This window comes from Zonotrichia leucophrys, chromosome 4A (genome assembly GCF_028769735.1).
Source record: "Zonotrichia leucophrys gambelii isolate GWCS_2022_RI chromosome 4A, RI_Zleu_2.0, whole genome shotgun sequence".
Taxonomy (NCBI): Eukaryota; Metazoa; Chordata; class Aves; order Passeriformes; family Passerellidae; genus Zonotrichia; species Zonotrichia leucophrys.
The window spans coordinates 2,255,230-2,273,708 of record NC_088174.1 but is presented as its reverse complement, the minus strand read 5'-3'; the positions used below and the strand labels follow the sequence as shown (position 1 = coordinate 2,273,708).

The 18,479-nt window shown below is 49.7% G+C and overlaps 1 protein-coding gene across 1 annotated transcript in view; it reads left to right on the top strand.

Annotated features, from left to right (window-relative positions):
- Positions 1-18,479, top strand: part of NEXMIF (neurite extension and migration factor) — a 167,899-nt gene that overhangs the window by 105,714 nt on the left and 43,706 nt on the right. Inside the window, exon 2 of the mRNA XM_064713055.1 lies at positions 12,047-12,181. The gene's annotated coding sequence lies outside the window, so the exon portion shown is untranslated. The remainder of the gene's footprint in view (positions 1-12,046; positions 12,182-18,479) is intronic.

The following is an 18,479-nucleotide window of genomic DNA, read 5'->3' as shown; positions in this document are numbered from 1 at the left end:
GTGGCTGCCCCCGGATCCCTGGCAGTGCCCAAGGCCAGGCTGGACATTGGGACACCCTGGGACAGTGGGAGATGTCCCTGCCATGGCAGGGGTGGCACTGGAGGGGCTTCAAGGTCCATTCCCACCCCAACCATTCCATGGTTCCATGAAGAAGAAAAGCTGCTCGGACCCTCTGTGAGTAGTGGTGTGCTCCCAGCAGTGCTTGTCATGAGCTTTTTACAAAATAAGTTTTTTGTCATGAGTTTTTTACAAAATAAGGGCATTACTTTGCATTCTTGGAGAAGTCTGTGTAATTTTAGTTACTGTCAGATGTGCTTTCCCCCCTATTTCTATTTTCTGAGGTTGGTGTGGGGTGTGGTGTCTTACAGTAGCAGAAGGGAAGCAGCACCTTTGGAGTCTGAGTGGAATCTTAGCATGGCTGCTAATCTGAATAAGAGAAAAAAAAATCTGCATGGGCTTTAAAACTTATTTTAATTAAGGTTTTTCCTTTCATCTCACCAAAGCCCTGAATGAGCTCCTTCATTCTCCCACAAATACTCACAGTCCCTGCTGGTGCAGGCACTCATGGAGCTTCAGCTGAAGGGTCAGATCCAGGCTGGGAAACACCCTGTGCCCAAAATGAACTAAAGCAGGGTTTGGGCAAAGTTAAAAAAGCCCAAACTACCCAAACTGCCTGCCTGGTCTGGAGGGTGCTGGGATGCTGCAGTGGGGTCCTGTGCTTCCCAGCTTTAGTGAAGAACAGGGAACTGGGAGAGCTGCTGTTACCAGCCTGTGGAGCTGTGGATTTGACAGGCTGGGTATTTAGCTTTGTAGAGGCTTGTCCACACACTTGGGCCTTTTTGTGGTGCTCCACAACCTTGGATGGTTTTTGCTCCACAACCTTGGAAGGTATTGCTGCACACCCTTGCATGGTTTTTGGTCCGCAACTGTGCATAGTTTTTGCTCCACACCCTTGGAAGGTTTTTCTCCACAGCCTTGCATGGTTTTTTGTTCCACAACCTTTTAAGGTTTTGGTCCAGTGATTTTGCTCCCTGGGCTTTGCCCCTGGAAGTCTGGGAGATGCTTGGTGGGAAGTGGACACAGCAGGGTCCTGACCCAGGTCTCTGTGCCTGGCAGATGATGCTGTGACCTGCTCTGGATGTTGGGGTTTCTGAGACATTCCTGGTGTGATTTCTGCTGAAACCAGCATGTTCTGACACAACATTTTGCCATCAATGAATTGGTGGACAAACTCAACAGGGATTTTTTTCTAATACCTCCACTCTGCAGCTCTCGTGCTGTGCCAGCTTTTAGCTGGGGGGCATGACATTGATGAGGGGAGAAGCATTTGGGACCTGGTGTTCCATCCTCTGTAGGGTGACCCATCTGCTGTGGGGTGTCCCATCATCTTGGGGTGCCCTCCTCCCTGGAGTGATCCATTTCTTCCATGGGGTTGTCCATGGGGTGTCCCATCCTCCATGGAGTGTCCCAGTCTCCGTGGGGTGATCCCATCCTCTGTGGGGTGTCCCATCCTCCATGGGGTGTCCCATCATCTGTGGGGTGTCCCATCCTCCATGGGGTGATCCATCCTCCATGGGGTTGTCCATGGGGTGTCCCATCCTCCATGGTGTGACCCATCCTCTGTGGGGTGTCCCATCCTCCATGGTGTGTCCCATCCCACATGGTGTGTCCCATCCTCCATGGGGTGTCCCAATCTCCATGGGGTATCCCATCCTCCATGGTGTGTCCCATCCTCCATGGAGTGTCCATGGGGTGTCCCATCCTCCATGGGGTGTCCCAATCTCCATGGTGTGACCCATCCTTCGTGGGGTGATCCATCCTCTGGTGTGACCCATCCTGCATGGTGTGTCCCATCCTCCATGGGGTGTCCCATCCTCCATGGAGGGTCCATGGGGTGTCCCAATCTCCATGGAGTGCCCCATTCTCCATGGTGTGTCCCATCCTCCATGGTGTGTCCCATCCTCCATGGAGTGTCCATGGGGTGTCCCATCCTCCATGGGGTGTCCCAATCTCCATGGTGTGACCCATCCTTCGTGGGGTGATCCATCCTCTGGTGTGACCCATCCTGCATGGTGTGTCCCATCCTCCATGGGGTGTCCTATCCTCCATGGGGTGACCCATTCTCCATGGGGTGACCCATCCTCCATGGTGTGTCCCATCCTCCATGGTGTGTCCCATCCTCCATGGGGTGTCCATGGGGTGTCCCATCCTCCATGGGGTGACCCATCCTCCATGGGGTGACCCATCCTCCGTGGTGTGACCCATCCTGCATGGTGTGTCCCATCCTCCATGGGGTGACCCGGGGCACAGCCGATCCCAGGCGCATCCCTGGAGCGGCTGTTCCGTGGGTGACCCGCTCGCTGCAGAGTTTGCCCCAGGCACGGTGCCAGCCCGAGGGAAGGAAGGCTGAGGAGCAATCAGCAATGAAAGGAGCCACCTGCACGCCGCGGGGAGCCGCTGCCGGGGGTGGGCGAGCGGTGCCAGCGCTCAGCGCTCATGCCGAGCCTTGCTGCGCAGCCCCGCTCCCCGGGGAGGCAGCGGAGGGGGCTGCGCCCTGCCCGGCCTCCGCGGGGCTTGGGGAGGGGTGTGAGCTGCGATCGGGGCTGGGGGGATGTGCCAGGACACGGCTCCGGGTGTGTGGAGAGCGATGGGGTTGGGCTGGAGCATCTTTGATGCTGTGGTACAGGAGGGGGGACAGCCGAGCTGAGCCGGTCAGAATGTGAAATTCCCGTTGCTTTGGCTGTGTGAACCACAGGCTGCCCTGCCAGCAAATAGCCTGGGAGGGAAATACGGCCTTTTAAAGAGCATTTGTATCCTCTGCTGGTTGGTAAGAATGGCCCAGGCAGGTGGAGGAATGTAGAGGGGTGGTGTGATGTGCAGATGCTGCTGTCACTGCACTTTCCCCATTCCCACTTTGACAGATAGGACTTGTTTGGAGAGGGAGAGCTTGAGATGTGTGTGTGACCATGTAATCACTTGGGTTTTATGGCAGAGGAAGGCACATGAAAATCACATCCCCCTCCAGCCCCACACTGCCCCATGCCTGCCACCTGCAGAAGGATCTAGCCCAATATATCCAATTTTTGGTCTCCTGTTAGGATAGGCCTTGATATCCTCTGCTGGTTGGTAAGAATGGCCCAGGCAGGTGGAGGGACACAGAGGGGTGGCCTGATGTGCAGATGCTGCTGGCACCACACTGCTCCCCCAGCCTGGAGCTATCCAATTTTTGGTCTCCTATTAGGATAGGCCTTGATAGGGTCTCTCAAACAGCCAGGGAAATTCACTCCCAGCATTTTCCAAGGGCTGCAGTTGTGGATTCAGAGCAGTCCCTGCTCTCTCCCTGCTGTGCTGCCTGCAAGGCGAGGGGAAGCCGGTCTCCAAAGTGCTGCGAGAGGAAACTCACTCTTGCAAAGCTGGGCCAAAAATGAAGGGTTTTTATAGCATACAAATGTTACCTACAGCTATTTATACATCCTCCTCAAAGGCTATTTATACCCTTCCCTGCTTTTGTGCTGCTGGCTGGAGAATATCCTTACATTCAATGTTTTCGGCGGCGTGGGATGTTCTTCAGCCGTCGCCCGACTGCAAGGACCGTCTGTTTCCAACATCATTCCTGGAAGAAGAGGGCAATCCATGGGCTGCAGCCAGTGCCACGGCTCTGAGAGCAGGGCTGGCATCCTGGCTGCCAGCCTGACCAAGGGGAGAAGGGGATGAAATGATGCTAGCAGTGTTAATGAAAGCCATCGGTTCATTCAGAAGGGGGTGGCTCCTTGCCTCGAGGGTCAGGAGTAAGTTTTCCCCCCCTTTCCCCCACTGAGGGTCAGGAGTAAGTTTTCCCCCCCTTCCCCACATCATGCAGTCGATCAGGAGCAGGGTGAGGTTATTTTATTGTTTCCAGGAGCGCCGGACCCAGGCTCCCTGCGGGAGGTCGCATGCTTGGCTTGCTGCATCATTGATCCAGCCTGCCAGAGAAATTCTTTATTCCTCTTAAATGTGGACTTGCACTTAGAAAGCAAACAATCCTTTAACGTTTCTGAGGCTGAAAGCAGAAAAACGAGTGGCTTTTGTCATCGGGGATGCTGTCTTTTTTGATCGCTCTGGGAATCCAAGGGAATGTGCTACCCAACAAAGCAATTTTGTTTAAAAAAAAAGGGGGAAAAGGGAAGGGATTGCAGCTTCCTGTGCTCTGGATAATTGGGGCTGTCTCCTCTGCATCTGCACAGTACTCTGGTTTGGAAGCTGAATGGTTTTCAGGTTTCCCTGACTCACACCATGAAGTTTCCAGTTCAGTCAGTACCAGCCAGCCCTGGTGTGCTGAGTTTGGCAGCCACCCCTTCTTTCAGTGGTGGATATTTGCTTATGACAGATAAACAAAAATATCTTCATTATCTTTGGAAAAATGCTGTGTCCTGTTGAAACATCATCGCTGTGTCCAAGATTGGTTTTGTTTTTAGAAATGCTGATGGAATGGCTTTTTGTGGGAGGCTTTTCCCAGAGGAGTCCCCAGGAGCAGAACCTGCTTTGCCTTGGTCTGCTGCATTTGAATTTTGCCTTCCTGCAGCTGAGGTTGCCTCTGTCACTGCCACTTATTCACGAGATGTTCTGGTGGTCCTGTGTGGGTTAGCACTGTGCCTTGTGCTGTGGTGCAGAGGGAGAGGTGCTCCTGAGCTTTTCCAGCACTGGTGGGGCCAGGACAGCAGTGATGCCACTTTTCAAATTGCAGGAAATTGGGCAGCAATGCTTCCTTTCAGTTGGTGCTTGGTTTTTCTTATCCCAAGCCAAACTTTTCCAAGGTTGCCTGCAAGTTCTCTGTGCCTCTGGGTGCTGCTGATGGGGAGCTGCTTGTGCAGTGTTTGTAAATCCTCCTCCTCTCCATTCCCCTCACCACTTCTGTTGTCCCTTTCTCCACAATGATGACAAAGAGGCGACTTCTTGTCATTATTTTGTGCAGAAAGAACCTTCCAACTCCTCCTGAACCTGCGAATGGATTTCTCAACCTCCAGCTATCCGAGGTGTAAATGAGATGGGAGCGGGGGCTTTGCACAAATCCCACCTTCTCGCCAGCACCCTGCTCCCTGCCTGCTTCATTTGACATTTTTCTCCCCTAATAGGGATTGTTTTTTCCAGAAATCCCCCCAAATTTGTTAATTGCCAGCACTGCCAGGCTGGCATTGGGAGGTGCTGGTGCTGTGCAGCTCCAGGGGCAGGGACCCCCAAATCCTGAACAATTGTGATGTACTGTGCAGCTTGGGCAAAGTGCATTTGTTGCCTTGGAAACAAATAGCAGCAGTGAACAACTCAATGAAATTTATGGAATCAACTTCAATAAATCTTGATGATAAACGTGCAAAAACATACCCAGTTTGATGAAGACCTCCAGTATGCAGATGTGAAGGGTGGCAGTAAGTTACAGAAGTGCTTCAGCGCTGATTTGGGGCTGCCACGGTCGTGTTCCTATAAAATGGGATTTTTTTGTTGTTTCTGAGGAAGCTGTCTGCTGCTTTTCATAGATATGGCATTTAATTTTAATTTCCAGGGTATCTTTTAGTTTAATTGGCATGCTGGATGATTACAGTGGGTTGTTTTGTCTTTTGCAAAGCCTGATTCATATCAAACTCGGGATAAAAATAAAATTGAGAGCGGTGGCAATCCGAGGGAGCACAGAGGGCCACGTCGCCCGCCTCCAGGAAGGGTGCAAAATTTCACAAATTAATTAAAGCAGTTATGTAGGACATCTCCCTAATTCCTTGTATCAGCCTGTGAGTGTTACAGATGGGGACAGGTCAGGGATTTTGTAGGTACAGCCAAGCTCTCTGGCAGGTTCCTCTCTCACGTGGAAAGGTCTCTCTATTTACCTGTGCATAGGAACAGGGAAGGTTTATTGTATCTCAGCCAGTGATATTTTCTGAAATTGATATTTTTCCTTCCTGGTTTGACCTGTGGATCGATGAGGGTTCAGGAGTATCAGTGGACTTGTCTGGAGACGATGCTGTAAACCTTTAACACAGCCCTTAATGCAACAAGATGTTTTCCCATTAGTTCCCTCGCCTCTTCTCCTTACAGGGCCTTATTTTCACGATTTTCTGCCAGGTCAGGAAGCACTGGGAATATTTATTTCTTCCTTCTGTGGTGTGCTGGACCCCAGTTTTGCCCTTCAGCAGCTGAAGGGGCTGCATGGGGCCACAGCCTCCCTGCAGCCACCTCATCCTGCTGGGCTGGCACCTAAATCCAGCCTGCCCCAGGGACAAGGGGTGTCAGGGAATGCCAGAATGGCTTGGTTCAAAGGGACCTTAAAGCCCATCCAGTGCCACCCCTGCCATGGCAGGGACACCTCCCACCATCCCAGGCTGCTCCCAGCCCTGTCCAGCCTGGCCTTGGGCACTGCCAGGGATCCAGGGGCAGCCACGGCTGCTCTGGGCACCTGTGCCAGGGCCTGCCCACCCTCACAGGGAACAATTCCCAATTCCCAATGTCCCATCCATCCCTGCCCTCTGGCACTGGGAGCCATTCCCTGTGTCCTGTCCCTCCATCCCCATGTCCCAAGTCCCTCTCCAGCTCTCCTGGAGCCCCTTTAGTCACTGGAAGGTGTTATAGGGACATTGTCACCTTTAAGAAGTTGCCTCCCTGTGTCTTAAGCCAATTTCTCTGCAGAATCCTCTTTTTCCCACCCTGCCCAGGGGGTGCTTTGGATTTGATGGATTTTGGAGTTCTGGCCATCTCTTAACCTTGGCCCTCTCTTCTTCTTCTCTTACACCATCTTTCCTTACTCCTGGAATGAGATTGTTCCAGAATATAAAAACTTCATGTTAGTGCTGTCCTTGGACTGTTGTGAGTGAAAAAAAATCCCAGCCAGGATCCTGCTCCTGCCCTGGCCCCTGAATTGTTGCTGTTGTTTCAGAGGCACCACTTTAATTTGTTCCTTGGATCTGCCCAGATTCCCAGCCAGGCCCTTGTGTTGCTCAGGACCTTCCAGCCCACAAAGTCAGTGCTCCCCCATGTCAGCCCTAATATTTTGGATGGATTAGGAAAATCCCTATGGATGTTGAGGATCACACCTGTAAATCACCCCAGGTCTGGTAGCAGAGCTTGGGATGTGACTCTGCAGAGCTCATAGCACTGGATTTTAATTTATTTAATGCTGGCTGTATTCCTCACCTTGGCTGGGATCAAATCTGAATTTCCCTCAGGTGTGGAGGGCTGGAAACCCAAAGGGCTTCTCCAGCAACCCCAGGCACGTGGGGTGGTGGCTGAGCTCTGCTCTGCTGTTTACAGACCACCAGAGCTCTTCCCATTAACATACAACTGTATAAGACAGCTTGAACTCCATTAGGAGCTAAATTTAGTGACTCACTAACTCCTTTTTGATATGTTTTTATAATTTCATTGTATTATGACACTTGGTTTTAAATTTGCATGAGTAAATGAGCCTCTTACTAAGTCAGGTAAAAAGATTTTTCACTTATCTACCATGAAATAAGACATTAAAAAAATAGTGAGTGGAGAAAGCAACGTATCCTTGACATATTTAGTTTACATTTTTTCCAACTGTGCTGACTGAACATTTCTAACCATTAATGATCCAATAAAGCTGTTTGTACCGCTTTAACAGGCTAAATAATTTCACATTAGGAATACATTTTGTAATTAATTTAGTATTTTGTGGGGGAACCCTATTTTTGGAAAATACAAATTTACATTTAATTGCACTCACAATCTGACTTGGAAGAGGCAGCGAGTGAAAACTGGCCTTTTATGGTTCACCTCCAAACAGGAAAGTCCATGGAAGCAGTTAACAGTAGTGAACAACTTTAAATGGGATTTCCACGACTTGTTCAATGAATTCCTGCAGGGTTCCTTAAAAACACCCCCTGGGCAGGGAAGCTCCTGCAGCTGGTGAAAGATGAGACCTCACACCTTCACCCCTGGGATTCCACCAGCTTCTGGTTCGCTAGCATGGATTTATGGGTTGGTTTTTCCAAGTATTTCTGAACTTTCATTCAGGATAACCTTGGCAAGACCTGAACAGCTTTGGGATTTGCACTTCAAAAGTATTTTCCTCCTCATTTCCTACTGGAGAAGAGGCCACCCAAGGCCCTGCTGCCAGTGGGATCTGGGGGATGTGTGTGGGGAGCATCCCTTTGCTTTGTTCAGGTGATGAGCAGCGAGGAGATGGCCCTGGTGGTCCTTTGGTCCTGACCTGGGCTCTGGTGATGATCTCATGGGAGGTGAAAGTTCCTCTGTTAATTATCCAGATTTTTGTCTCTCTCCATCTCTCTGGACATCACCAGCTTTAAATTTTTTTTGTGTGTTATGATATTTTTTCTTCTCTTTCCCCCCGTTTCATTAACAGTGACAGATGCTTTTAATTAAAAAGAAACGACAAAACAAAATCCCGAGTAAAACAAAAAGAGAATATTCTAATTTGGCGTGACATTATGAGGCAGGATGGCTCCTGGCATCCAAGGTATGGAAAAGGTCATCTTCCACAGCTCCAGCCTTTTGCAACAGTGGAATTAAGTTCAAACTCAGGCTGGTTTTGAAGTCTTAAGTCTCTCCAGGGATTCCTTTCATAACATCTTCGAACTGGATAACACTACAGTAAATGAAATACACTGCACTGGATTAAAGGGTTATTTCCCCTGTGTATCGAGCTGACACAGAATCCCAACCCTCAGGTTGCCTCCAAGTTGTCTCTATCTGCTGATCCCCTCCCTGCTTTACATAACAGCTCGTGGAGTTTTTGCAGGGAAAGTTTTGCCATTATTTATTCGGCTTCGGCGCTCGCGGAACGATTTTATGCAGCCAGGAGCTGAAATAAAGCAGCTAAATGGGAAGGAATTTAATGGGCATCAAAACGTGAGGGAAGCAATGCAGGGAAGAGCAGAGCTGCCTCTCCAGCTCTGTAATTTGTGCTGAAACACAAACTGTGGCTGTGCCTGCGCTGCTGCTCGCAGCGCCCGCAGTGACAGCGGGGCTGGGAAACGCTGCTGTGCTCTGTGCTGGCTGCTCCAGCAGCCACAATTTGTTAGGGGTCGTTTGCAGTGTGTTTTCTTGTACAACAAATGTTCCTTTTGACTTTGAACTCGGTGCCTGGTGCAGATTTTGTTGGAGACGGGCACACAAACTGCTGCAATCTGCTGAGCTCCGGAGCCCAGGGGAGAACCAGCGCCGTGAAATCTGGGAGCATTGGATCCTCCAGATCCCATGGGCAGTGCCCCGGGCCAGGCTGGTGCCCTTGGTGCTGGGGAAGGTGGTGTCTCCAATTTGGCATGGCAAAGCACGGTGGACATGTATTGAACCAGCTCTGGAACTGCACAAATGGTCATGGTCCTTTGTTTCCCCCACCAGAACACCGATTAAAGACCGTCCAAATTCATGAAACATGAAATCTCCAACAACATTTTGACAAGGAGAAGGGAGAGAACTGTGACCGTGTTCACAGGGGTCTCAGGTTGAGGGAAGAGACGAGGATTTGACTCCATGTTTCAGAAACCTTTATTTATTATTTTATGATATATATTACAGTAAAACTATACTAAAAGAATAGAAGAAAGGATTTCGTCATAAGGCTGGCTAAGAATAGAATAGAAAGGAATAATAACAAAGGCTTGTGGCTTGGACAGAGAGTCTGAGCCAGCTGACTGTGATTGGCCATTAATTAGAAACAACCACATAAGACCAATCACAGATGCACCTGTTGCATTCCACAGCAGCAGATAACCATTGTTCACATTTTGTTCCTGAGGCTTCTCAGCTTCTCAGGAGGAAAAATCTTAAAGAAAAGATTTTTCATAAAAGATGTCTGCGACAGAGAACTGTTTCTTCTCTGTCCCTAGCTCCTCCCATTTATTTTATCCAAGGCTGGCTGGGTCAGATGGAAAGCAGGAGCTGTGTTATGGAGTGTTTATTTAAGATAAAATGGATTCTCCATATGCTTGATCCATTTGGGCGTGGCAGGAGCAGGGCCCTGTGCTCTGTGTGTCCCTGTGCACCTCTGGATCCTGTTCCCTGGTCATTCTCCTCTCCCACACCATGGTTTTCTCTGGATGTGCTTATGGGTGCCTCTGGAATAGCCACAGCTCCTCTCCACCAACCCCAAACCCCTCTCCTAAGAGCTGGAGGATCCATGGGGCTGCTGCTCTCCACAAGGATGGGGAGATGCTCCTGATAATTCTGACATGCTTTGTCCCCCTGAATTTTTGGGATGAGAGCCTTGTGGAAGGTGCTCAGCAGGATTTGTCCCTGCTGAAGTGACCCCACAGGCATCAGGTTCCTCTGTTTCCAAGTGTTATTCCCATATAAACACACGCATTAAAAACCTGTGGGAAACGATATTTTGGGAGTTCTGCTGTCCACGAGTAATTAAAATCCATGACATTTTTAGACTTCCCTCTCACTGAACAACCTGGGAGCAGAAGCAAGGGCAGGGAATTGCATCTGCTGGGTGGCTGGAGGTGCCCTCGTGCTCCCACAGCCTCTGAGACAGTCACTGTCTTTCCAGGAGGTCTCAAATCTCCCTGGAAAAGCTGGGACATATTGAAAATACGCTCCTAGCTTTTAGCACTTCCTCCAGATTATTTCTTCAAGTATTTAAAAATATATTTTATAGCACTAAAATAAATGTTAATGAGTCTGCATGGCTTGGGGCTAACAATAGTATTTCTATTTCCATCCAGCAGCCTGGCAGGGCATTTGGCTATGGAAGAGCTGGATGTGGGGACCTGGCTGTTTCTTTCTGACTCGGTCCTTGATGTCTTGAACAGTTTTATTCTCTTGTGCTTTACTTTCCCTGTTTTGCTAAATAGCAATGAAAAAGCTTCCTTGCTTTGTTCAGGCACCTGGGATTTATCAAAGGCCTCTGGGCAAGTGTTAAATGCTGAGCTGGGTATAAAAAGCGTTATTTAGTGTTATGTTTATACCTCTTCAATGTTAGCATGTATTTTTATATACTCCTTGCGGTGACCTTTGTGTTTTTCCAACCAAGCAGACAATCTCCTTCACTCGGGGGGTTGGTTTTTTCCACTGCCTGCCGTGGCATCTTCCAAGTGATTTTGTAAATATGCTTTTTTTGGGGTGTTTTCAGTGCTTGGGCTGGGACTCGTGGTGCTGGAGGTGCCAGTTGCACACAGAGGATGGGAGAGTTGCCACGAGGAAAATAATAACAGCGTGGAAGTCCATTGCTGTGATTCCTCACCTCCCTTGTTTTCCTCAGCTACAATCAGAGGGTATTTTAGGGGTCCCAGCTGCCATGTTTGATGGGCAGCATTTGGGGTACCCCAAGCCTTGAGGAGGCTGCAGAGGTGTGGGAGGAGATGGGATGGCAGGAATTCAAGGCTGGCACCGTGTCAGAGGCAGCGAGCCCTGCTCGGAGCAGCTGCGTTCCCCGGGACTGCAGGAAGCCAAATGGTTTGTTTGTCTGTTTACATGGGTGTGTGGGGCTGTGTAGGGGAAAACCACTTAGCAGAAATTCTGCTATTAAAGCAGATGGTGGGAGATTAATCTGGTTTTTAGGGGGGTACTTGCTGCTATGATGACCACGTTATTAATTCCTTCCCGTGCTAGGAGTCCTTCCATGGTTGCAGGGGATGGGGGATTGTGTTTCCTGAAGCTCTCTCTCAGCTCCTTCCTCCCTTCCTCACAAGCTGATGTGGTATTTTGGGAAGCAGAGGAGCATTTTGTCAGGGTTGTTGTTGCAGTTTCTCTACCCGTGCTCCTTCCATGCTTTCCTCTGCTCCAGCCCTTTCCCGTGCTCCTGTGGCAGTTCCAGCTGCCTCCTGGCCCTCCTGCAGACCCCTCTGCTGCTGCTGAAACGCTGGTTGTTAGCCTAGATTTCCTTTTTTCCCTTCCATTTTAGAAATTGCTCTTTTTTCCCCCCTGCCGTATCACTGACAGCCGCGTTCTCCTTGACAGTTGTGATATTTGTATGTGTGCATAAAAACAGTAGGAAGCATTTATGTAGGTGTCACTAATTTAATTTAATATAATCTGATCTGGATGTATAGGGGAGGACTGCTCTGTGCTGAAAATGCTTCTCTTTATTTTACAGTCTCCATCGTCATCAAATACAACTCCTGTCATTCTCCTCTTCCATTCACCTACCCAAAGACCAAATCTGGAAATAGTAACCAAAAGAGAAGCCCACGTCACACACAGAGCAGGGAAAGGTTGAAATAATTGAAGGGTAAGTGATTTTTTTTTTCTTTCACTCTTATTCTGTGTGTAAAGCTACAATAGGAAGTGCAAGACTGTGTAAAGAAGCTGTTAGGCACACACACAGCTGCTCTGTGTGCAAAGTGGAGAAAATGCCTGAAATGCTGCTTTGCTGAGCACAGCAAGGTGAGGGGCAGTTTGGGGGGCTGGTGCTGGTTCTGCTCCTGCCTGGGGGGAGCAGAGGCTCTGCTCAGGCTGGCATGGCTGTGGCTGCTCTGAAGGAGCCCCCAGCCGGGATATCGGAGTCTCCCGCTGCTCAAGGGCTCTTGTGTCATTTCCTTCTCTCTTCCCCACTTCAGACCCCTCTCAGCTGGGTGGGGAGCTGTGTGCTCCTGTGGGGCAGGATGTTCTGCCTTGCTGCTGCTCCCTGCAGCCCCTCAGTTCCTGGAGAGCAGGCTGGCGGTGCCTGCGCTGGGATTTTCCAAAGGGAAGCGTTGATGGGGGCTGCAGGAGGCACAGACTGGCTGGCAGAGCCAGGAGGCCTCTCCTGGAAATGTTTGCCTCCAGGCTTTCCTTTTGCTGCGAGGGTGGGGATGAGATAGGAGGAGATAGAAAATCAGCTTTGGTGCAATCCAGAACCCTGGCTGAAGCATTAGTGAGCTCGTTTTCCCACCCCATTCCCAGCTCTGTGCTTGCATATATTGGATTTCCACACATGTTCTCATGTAGATGGACAAGATCCACCTTCACTTACATTTGAGAACTTCTCTTTAAACATCTGGGTTTTCTGGTTTATTGCTGTTGTAAGCTCGTTGGTTTTATTTTTTTTTTTACCCCTGCAATGTTTGTTCATGCAAAATTCATATCTGGGAAGGGCATCTTAAATCCCTGCTTCTGAGTCAAAAAGGGAAAGCATGGAAGTGAAAAGAGAGATTGTATCGTTTAAGAAATATGATTCATGAATTAATCCTCGTCTGCTCCACCATCTGTGGCGTGTGTTTCAACACAGAAATCCTGGGTTGTATCTCTTTAAAAAGCTTTCTTCTTGCTGATTGCCTGAGTTTGCTGCAGCTCTGATGGGGAATTTGCTTCTTTTTGGGCAGAGAGTGGTGGGATTTACTCACAGCCTGGGTGGGTGCCCCCACCTGTGTCCAGGCTGGAGGTCAGCTGGAGCTGCCAGAGCTGTGGTTTGGGAGGTGCCAGCTCTCTGTGGAATGCCATGAGCCTGGTGTGCAGGCAAAGCTCGTGCATGGCTATTTTTGCTGTGGAATTGTGGCTGGATCTCTGGAGCAGGAGATGGGCAGCAATGGCAGGAGGTGCAGGAACCTGTTAAAATCCTACTGAAAACAAGTGTCTCTTTCTGAAATGGACTGGAGCTCCAGAAAATAAAGCACTGAGGTGGTGAGGTGCTTCCCATCCTCTGTTCTTGGTGATGTTTTTGTGATTTCTTTGTAGATAAAGAGAGAGGGGAGGTTTTCCATTTTAGTTCCCAAAAAGAAGCTGCCCTGCTTTGTGCTTCCATGAGAAATGGGGAATGAGGGACACTGGGAGTTTTGGGGGTGACCTTTTTCTGATTTTCCCTCTTTGAATTGTTTCCCAGATTTTTGCAGAGAACAACTTTCCTTTTTACACATATTCCTCAGGTTCCTCTTCCTGAAGCAGGTCAGACCCAGGATGGCTGAGCCCTTTTCACCCTTCCTGGACAGAGTCCCTGAGCAGGATAATTTCAATCCTGCATCCACCATCATCAGGGCCATTCCTGGACTGCTCCTTTTCCTGGTTGGGGGATCTGCCCTGTCCCTTTTCTCCCATGTACAGATAAAGGCTGGAGTGTTTTCCCTGCTGTTCTGGAGGGGGATCTGAGCTGCTGGAGGTGATGGAAGTTGGGTGGCCTCAGCCCTTGGCTTGGTGATGCTCCCCCATGGCCACAGCCCCTCCTGTGCCAGTGCCACTGGTGTGAGCACAGCCCTGCTGGTGCTGGAGGATGGAGGTGATGCAGAGCTGAGTCCCTCAGTGAAATACTGGGGGTTTATTGCCTCCCATCCATCCTGTTTTCACGCCTCTCTGCCTCCCTGACTCACTGCCATCCAGCCTTGCCTTGCAGTTCCTGTTTGCTCTGGGAACTCCCACTGGACAAGGCTGGAGCAGAGCCCTGATGCTTCCCACTGCCTTGGGAGCTTCTTTTCTCTTTCCTAAAGCCAGGAAGGGAAAGGAAAATCTCTTTTTTCAGGAGCAGCAATAAAGTGTTAAAAGGAAGGAGGATGTGGGGGTTGCTCTATCCATGTGCTGAGCCCATTGAGGCACTTCCATGGTCCCTAAAAAATGTTTTCCCATTCCCTCCATTATCACCAATCCTTTCCTGTCCACTCACCAGGGAACCCTTGGATGTGCAGGTGCTTTGTGACACAAAAAGTCAACTCCACAAGCACGCAGAATCCCAACACTACCATAAATAGCTGAGTCTGGACGGAAAAGGGTGTCAGCAGTGCTTCAGCAAATGTTCAATCCAGACTGGAATTAGGAATTAGGCTGAAATACAGGGGCTGAAGGGCTGGGGCTGGGCCAGGGCAGGGTTAGGTTGGATATCAGGGACAGGTTCTGCCCCCAGAGGGTGCTGGCACTGCCCAGGCTCCCAGGGAATGGTGCCAAGGCTGCCAGAGCTGCAGGAGGGTTGGGATAGCACTGCAGGGGACAGGATGGGATTGTGTCCTGTGCAGGACTTGGATTCAATGATCCTGTTAGTCCCTTCCAGCCCAGGATCTCCCATGTTTCTGTGGCACACCCCTGCATGGAAAATGCTGCTGTGAGCACAGGCCAGGTGGGTTCCTGGCCCTGTCCATCTCACCCACACAGACACACCTGGGCATTCACACATTTTGCCAGTAACTTGCTCATTCCTTGTGTGCCTTTACAGTATTTCACCATTTTGTGTATTTCTTAATTGGCTCAATCATTTTTATTTGGTGAGAGTTTCTAAACTCGTTTCCCATCCTTTACCTGCCCCATGCTAGTCTGGAAGCAGAGATGGTTTCCTGAGGGCTCTCCTGCAAACCTCAGGTGTGTGCTGGTCCCTCCTGTTGGTAATCCCTCCCTGATGCTGGTAATCACTTTTCCTAAGTCTCCATAAAGTAAGGGTTATGGGCTCTGTACCTGGAGAATATCCTGTGTTTACCAGTGTTGGCATTTTTGGAATACTTTGAGCTCCCCACAGAAGCTTTGCTGCTAAAAAAATCCCCCACCAAACCAACAAGAGGTAAAGCAAATTCTATCAGAAATGGGAAACAGAAGCAGTGCAGGCAGATTCCATTAGCCACAAGTTTTACTTTTTGTTTTAAACTTCTATTAAAATCAGCAGTTTTTATTTAAAGCTAAAAAAATAAAAGTATTTATGCTCACCTTTATTTCTGCCTCAGTGTGGGGCTGTAAATGAGGGGTCTGGTGGATGCCCCCAACTTCTCTGATCACAAAGTGTCCCCTGGCAGGGTGACAGTGCTGGTGGCAGAGGACATGTGACTTTCCTCCAAGGTTTCTTGTGGCCAAAGAAAGGAGGAGCATTGATTCCCCATCAATTCTTTAGGACCCCTGTGAAACAGCTGCTTGTTTCTCCTAAACAATTCTGCCAAGACGGAAATTGGCTGCTGCCTGCATGGACTTTCTGGATGGGGAAAATGAAGCAGTAATAGCTGGAAAAATAATATGGGCTATGAGATAATAGATGCCTGAGGGATAAAATTAAGCAGTATTTTACAACGAAGGAAGAGGTTTTGGCAATAAATAGTGTGCCTTTGACTTCCTTTTGTTTGCCAGAGGACTGATGTTTGGAAGAGGTTGTCCTGGGCTCTGTTTTCCAAGCAGATGTAGGAAAATAGTGAAGGTATGGAGGATTTTCAGTCCCTCCCAGGAGGCTGGTGCCAGGCTGGGGTGCAGCTCACCCTGCCAGCACTGGTGGATGTGACAGGGCTGTGACACTGGAGCTGCTGTGGGGAATCCCACCCTTGCAAGGCTTACCAAACAAAATGGGAGCAGGATTGGGTTTAAATGCCATGGGGAGCCCAGGGAGGGGTGGTGGCACGTTCAGCACCCCAGCAGGATCCCAGTGGAGGTGATTCCCACTCTCCCTGGGTGCTGTGCTGTGCTGAAGCCCCCTCCCAGCAATGCCCTGACACTGGGGTTTGGGTTTATTCTGCCATCTCTCCATGATGTGCTTTTCTGTCACAGCTCCGTCAGCTCCTGGCTGAGGAGCTCATTTGGAAATGCTCTTTTCTCCATTTCAGGGGCCTCCTCAGGGTACTACTGTGCCCCTCACTTGTGCCCAGGGAATGTGCCAATATGGACTGGGAAAATGCTGTGGTTGCCTCCTGGTGCCAGTGGGAACATCCTGGGGACATCCTGGATTCTCTCTGCTCCAGGGGCACCATCCAGGGGTTTGTTCCTCCTCCCTTTGCATGGAATGAAAGTTCAAACAGAGCTGCAGCCCCCAATCCCACCTGCCCAGGGATGGATTTGGGTGCAGCAGGTTGAGATAGGAGGTCTTTAGCCCAGCCCAGCTGCTGAGAGCTTCTGATTTTCACAGGAAATCCCTGCCAGTGGGGGGATTTCCTCAGAGTGGATGGGTGTCAGGAGAGCTCAGAGTCCTGGCTGTGCCCAGGAGCTGAGGGGCACTTGGGAATGCTCAGCACCTCTGCAAACGAGGCCAGACTCTCTCGTGCATCCAGAATGGAGTCATTAAGTCTCTGTGCATTGAGGCTCTGGTTTTATTCATGGAGTGTAATGTGATTCATTTGCCCTTTTGCTCTCGTGTTGAGAAGGCCATCATCTCGTATGCATCGCTGGCTGCAGGCACAGCTCTGCTCAGTTATTATTTTTAGGGTTTTTGGCTGGGAGGGAACAGATATTTTCATCCTGTGCAGAGCTGAGTGGCCACAGATCTGCTGCTCTCCCAGCCCTGGTGGGGAGCATTTAACTGAGCTCAGCTCTGCTTCTCCAAAGCTCCTGCTGAGGATCCTTCCTCCTGCTCCAGCCCCTGGTGCCAGGGCAGCGTCCTTGGGTGTCCTGGTCACACACAGTCCCCAACAGCTCCTTCCAGAGAGAGGTTAAGCTGTTTACTGGGTTGTTTGCTGGGTTAAGCTTTTTACTGGGTTGTTTGCTGTGTTAAGCTTTTTACTGGTTTAAACTGTTTACTGGGGAACCCAAACCTCAGAATTATGGATGTGGCACAGGATCCTGTGGTAGATGTAGGATGGGACCTTGCTCTGCCTGATGAGCTGGTTACAAATGGGTGAAGGACACTTCAGTGGGTGCTCACTGCTGCAGGTGTCTTAGTGCAGCCAGAGAGGGAAATTATTCCTCCTTGGGATTAAAAGAAGAAAGACAGCAAGCAGGGCTAGAGCAAAGGATATAAAAGGATGGACAAAATGCAATTTTTTAAAATGTCAGTATGGGAAGCATTAATTAAGCCACTAATTCCTAAAGAATATTAATGAGTAAATCAGTTGGAGTCACTGCCTCTCATCGTGGGACAGGCCCAGAGCGTTTCAACTCTGCGTGTTGGATCTGCACCTGCAGAACAAGTCAGAAATTCCCTGCCAGCCCTGTCTGTGGTGGCCAGTCCTCTTTAATCACAGAGCCCTGAACTCTGTCCTGCTGGCACATTCCAAGTGGTCACTCTGCATGGCCCAGTGACCATCTCCAAGTCCTCAGGTGACCCTCAGGGTTTCTGATGCTGCAGGGTCACAGCACGTGTGACAATCAGTGAGATTTTGGAAGCAAAGGGCAGGAGGAGGGGAGTTAACCCCATGTGTTTTATTTCTTTTTTACCTTGTCCTCTTCTTCTTTGTTTTTTTATCTCCCCCCATACACTTCAGAGCCCAAATCCATGCTGGGAAGGACCCGCACAAAGCAACATCTGAGGCACAGGCGAGGGGCGAGGCGTGAGCATAGTGCTTAAATTGATGATTTTCTTACACTTTGTCGATGGGGAGGCATAAAAGAGAGTCAGGTGTGGATAAAGATAAGGGGATAGCGTTTTCAGAAGAGCTTTAGAGCCAGGAGCAGTTTGGGAAGGGGAGGTTTTTAGCCTCCAACGATTTGGGAAGACAAAAGAGGTGGAAGCAGGGAGGTAACAACGCCGACCTTCTCCACTCTTTGTTTGCAAGAAATGCACAAATCGCTGCTGATATTGCTGAGTGCTTTCCTGCTGCTCTGTGGCTTGATTTGGAGCTGCAGCCCTTCCAAGCCTGGTTCCTGACTTCCAGAAAAAACCCCAAAAAAACCAGAAACCCAAACAAAGCAACCAAACAAATCCTGTCTGATGGAATCGTAATCGTTCC